The sequence below is a fragment of the Crocodylus porosus genome, unplaced genomic scaffold, assembly GCF_001723895.1.
Source record: "Crocodylus porosus isolate Cpor-Errol unplaced genomic scaffold, CroPor_comp1, whole genome shotgun sequence".
NCBI classification, from domain to species: domain Eukaryota; kingdom Metazoa; phylum Chordata; order Crocodylia; family Crocodylidae; genus Crocodylus; species Crocodylus porosus.
In genome coordinates this window covers 58,698,797-58,703,834 of record NW_017728950.1, presented here as the reverse complement: position 1 = coordinate 58,703,834, position 5,038 = coordinate 58,698,797, and the positions used below count along the sequence as shown (strand labels likewise).

General features: G+C 42.0%; 1 protein-coding gene across 1 annotated transcript in view; it reads left to right on the top strand.

Moving 5' to 3' along the window:
• Positions 1-323: 323 nt before the first annotated feature.
• JAK2 (Janus kinase 2) overlaps positions 324-5,038 on the top strand; it is a 93,798-nt gene continuing 89,083 nt past the window's right edge. Inside the window, exon 1 of the mRNA XM_019555155.1 lies at positions 324-370. The gene's annotated coding sequence lies outside the window, so the exon portion shown is untranslated. The remainder of the gene's footprint in view (positions 371-5,038) is intronic.

Sequence of the window (5,038 nt, the reverse complement as noted above, 5' to 3'; positions counted from 1 at the left end):
TCAGCACCCAATTTGTTACAAGCCTTTGTTTACTTTCAGAACCATGGCTTGTTTTGCAAGCTTTCATTTTTCTGCTGAGCTCTGTTTATAGAGATAATGAGATCTTGGCAGTGCATGTATCTTTAATGTAGCTGGCTGGCATTTCAGATATGGAACCAGTCAAGAACTTGTAAGCCATTGATGGCAAAGGAAGAATAAACCAAACTATCAAACAGATGCCTTTTCCTGAATTATGTAGTTAAATGTCAAAACTGTCATCTTGTATTATTTAATAATTTATTGCTTTATAAAGGTTATTGCTTCCTTTTTTAGCCTGAACTTGGCAAAACAGCTGAACTGTAGTAACACATACTTCAGTATCTTCTAGAGTGTAAGTGAGCCCTTATTTAAAATCTATATTTGGTACTTTTTCTATTTTTCTCTAAGTTTTTAACATCAGGTTAGCTCTAATGTTTAATCTTTTTAATAAAAATAGCCTATTTTCAAAGTTATGTTACACTACAGCCTCTTCTCACTTCTGCCTGTGCTATTAATGCTTATCTTTCCACAAATTGTTTGTTTGTTGTGCTGCTTGTTGTTAGTAGTCATATAAACAGGACCTGGTACTGTAAGAATTTACCCATGTGGTTGGCTTTATGTATTACTTTGAAGTCAATGGGCCTACTCACAGTGTAAAACATTTTGCAGTTGGAGTATTGGATTTTAAATTTTGACGTGAAGGGATTGTCTTTTTCTCAAGTCTATATAGTTCTTAGCAAATAGATCTAATTCCTCATGAGGTACCACCATAAAACTGATCCCCTTCTCCCCCTGCCTCACATGCACCACTACTAATACTCTTCAAAACTTTATTTAAACAATATTCTGTAGGACTGAATCTCCAAGAAACAAAGGTTCAAAGTTGGAACAAAACTGTTATTTGAAAATACTAGTTTTTTAGTTTATTGTAATTGGTTAAATTATGTTAAGGAATCAGTTGCTTTCCCAATATAAAATTTGAAGAATTTAAGTAATTTTCAAAAATCATGGAATCATAGAAGATTAGGGTTGGGTGGGACCTCAAGAAGTTACCCTGCTCAAAGAGGATCTTCCCCAACTAGATCATCCCAGCCAAGGTTTATCTAGCTGGGTCTTAAAAACCTCCAAAGATGGAGATTCCGTAGCCTCTCTGGGTAGCCTGTTTCAGTGCTTTCCTACTTGCCTTATGGGAGAGGTTTTCTTAATAACTAATGTAAACTTCCTGTGCTATAACTTGAGAAAAGAAAAGACATGCTGAGAAACAGAATCTACAGAGTGAGTTTACATGTATATAGAAATTCCCAAATTGGAGCAATTAACAGAATGTCATTGACAAAAGCTGGAAACACAGCATGGATGAGAATGCATGTTTATAAAGAGAGGCCAAAAGAGATCATCAAAATATTGCCTCTGGTTCTTCTATACAGATTGATGATTCACTCTGACTTCAAGGTTATCCTGTTTACTTTCTGACAGTAATTTCTGCAAAGGGCTAGTTTGGCTTGGTGCATGCTTTCAGATTCATTTCCCACCTTGTAACAATTGGTACAGAAATATATGATTGGGGTTCAGTTAATGCTATTTAAAATGTGCATCTCTTGTTATATGCATCATTTCCCAAAGATTCTCTTATTCTTTTAAGGTTTGTACCAATGTTTTCATTGTCATTATTTTAACAAACTCTTTACTAAAAGCATACATTATATATGTTTTGTTTTCAAAGTTACACCATATTTTTGCAGCCCTTATGTTTCAGTGAAATGTATTCTTCTCTTTTTTTTTTTCAAGTTAGTGAGAGAGAAACAACCCTCCAAAAAAAACTTGTGGGGGGTGGGGGAGAGCCTTTCACGGAAACAAACTGTTGGGTCTACTTTCTTCATGTCTTTTTATGTTTAGTTCATTTTTCTCACAACTTTGTAGAGTAGAAGAGCCCCAGGGTTGTGGTCTGGAAGATTTTCACTGAGATTGCTTGAATCTGGATAACAAACATATGACATGGTAAAGAGGCTGATATGCAAAATAAATTTAAAAATTTCCAGAGGCAGAGTCCAGTAGCTTGGTAGAGAAGGGTACCTTTATTGTTCCCCGAGCTGGTGGTAGGAACCTTGAGAACTCCTTTCTCCTTTGCACACCAATCTCAAGGTCACAACCTACTCCTATGTGATTATTTACCAATATCCATATTACAGATAATGGAAGTCTCTCTACTGTAACTCCTGAGCTTACATTGATTCTTTTTACTTAGAATTCCCAGACCCTTTGTCAGCTGTAAGGATACCTCCCACCCCCTCACTCATTTCCTGTTGGCTGGTTAGGTGGTCAGAGCTGATAAACTCAATTTCCCTGAAAGAGAAGGGGATAATACTAAAAAGCAGAGAAAAGTGCTAAAATATGGAAAATACATGTATTAAAAAAAAAAACCCTGTTAAACCCTTTTTTGTCAAGTATGTTTCCTTCCTTCTTTCCTTCCTTCCCTTTTCTGTGCCCTATCAGCCAGCCGGTTTTTGTTCTCAGAATAGCTATGTCTACAGTGGGAGAATTCTAGCTTTCTTTCTCCCCATAGCCATAAATTTTGAAACTCCATATAAACTCACAGTGTATTTATGTGTGTGACAGCTACTCTGGAGATGATTCTTTTGATTATGTGTAGACAGGCAAGTGGCCAAGGTTGGGAAATGGGATGTGAGATAAAAGATGTTTAAGTGATGGGAAGGAAAGGCTAAAAAAGGTGTAGCTTTTTAAAATGATTCATCTACAACTTTAAATTTTTCTGGATACCCCTGAGCTGGTGGACTAAACCATTAGCCAGAGATGGATATGAAAAAGAGAGGTGGGTTCCCCCACAGCTGAATCCAGTGTGAGACCCCATCCTGCTTCCATGAAGAGAAGAATGGTATAGTCTGTCGGAGTCTAGTTCCAAGGATGCTGCTTTGTGGGCTCTGTGTCAGGTATTATTATCAGCATAAAAGGAGTCTTGAATATGCTTGGAGCTCCACTACAGCATTTGAGAAGGAGCTATTCTGAAGGTCTGTTACCTCTTCAAAGGTTTCTAATTATTCCATAATGAGGTTAGTTCTCCATAGTTTACAGGCTGCTCTGAATAGGGAGGGCTGTTCTACCTGCTTTCCATTTAGTAGCTCCTGGTTGCTGCAGCAATGGCCTTGCCTGCACATAGCCCCCATTGCTAGTGGCAGGAGGAGGTGGTAGGTCCTTGAGGTGCTTCTGGCCCACAGCAGGCAGGGCCCCTGAGGAGCACATAGCTCTGACTGAATCCCAGGGGCTGCATGAGGTGGCACAGAGCCAGCCTGGCCCGCTAGTGCGTGCCTTAGGGTTGGACCAGGCTGGCTCTGTGCCAGCATGTGGGGCTTGCATCAGCGGCCAGGCCAACTCTGTGCCTCCATGTGCGACTCCCCAAAGCTCCACATTGAGGCATGGAGCCAGCCTGGCCCAGTCCGATGGTGTATGGCTCCTCCCTGAAGTGTCGTGATCCCCACATAAAGGGACAGAGCCAACCTGAAGGTGTGTGCCAGAGGGCTGGGCTGGGAGGACTTTATGCAGCCATGCAGAGCACCTGGGACTCAGCTGGAGTGGCATACTGCTGGGAGGCTCTGCCCGCTGTGGCCATGAGTGCTCTGAGGGCCTGCGGTTGCTGCTGCCAGTGGTAGAGGCTGTGTACCATGGGGTGGATGGGGTGTCAGGGGGCCCACACCCCACACACACCCCCATGCCTACCCACAAACCCCACCATGCTTGGTGCCTCCACATGGGACTCCAAGCTGGAAGGCTGGTTGCTGCCTGGTCCAGTGGTGTGTGACCTCCAAAAACCTACCCAGTGGGCTTTCAGAGGGGTAGATGCGGGCCAGTAGTGAGTTTTTTGGAGGCCCCATGGGCCAGATAGAATGGCCTGGTGGGCTGAATTTGGCCTGCAGGCCATATTTTGTCCACTCCTGGTTTAGGGCAATCTACAGGATAGTCATAAAACTGAAGTATGTCTTAAAATACTACTGATTCTTGACGAAGATTTGAGGAGCAAAGTAAGTGAAGAGCTCCGTGTGAAAACTGGAAAAATAGCACTGTAGCAGCTACTGTTGGTTCATGTTTTGAAAGTTTTCCCCACAACTATAAGGTTAGGAACTAAATTGTTTGTCAGTGAAAGCTTGCTTTCTGCAAAAATTTCTCATCAGTCTTTCTGTTTGTCTGGAATAAAAGATAAGTCAATTTTATAAGCCTCAAGCAATTTGACATCACAGTTTTTTGTGTCTGTTTTTCAAAGTTTTGTTTTCCTTTACATTTGACTATTTAATTAAGCATGCAATTATAACCTAAATCTATATCCCCCGAAGGTGGCAGAAATATTTTTGTGCAAAATAAATTAATGGATTTTTTAAATTTTATTTTATATTAAATGAGTTGTTAACTTTTAATTTTTAAATGAGCTTTTTCATTTGCATTTACACTTCTTACTGTCTCTGGTCTCCTGTTAATTCACTGATTATTATGTATTTCAAGGCCAAAGGCCTCTGAGGTTTTTTAATGCATTTACCCTAGGGTATGTGTATTGATTTCATATACAGGATATATCACCCTAGTATGCGTTTAAATTCAAATGTTAAAGTGTAAAATAGGGGTGCACTGCTATAGATTTCCTTGGTTGATACCGATGGCTGATTATTAACCAACTGTATCAGCAGCAGAGTGCCCCGAGCAGGGACAGCACTACGGTGGGGGGGGCATCTTGGGGCTATTGATACCCCCATAGCTCACCTTAGCCCCCCCAGTAGCCACCCCTCCCAGTGCCACCGTGTCCTGCCCCATGAAGCTGAGCCCTCCCTGCTCCCACTTGCTCTAAGCCTAGCCCTAGCCCTAGTCCAGCCCCCCACTGGGAAGAAGCTAATGCTGCCTCTGGCCCTGATCCCACAGCAGGCAGCCCGCATTTGCCCTGTACACAAATCCAGGTGGGCACATACCCTCCCATGCCTCCCCCGGACTGTGCACAGCAATGGGAAGTCCCCGCCCCCCC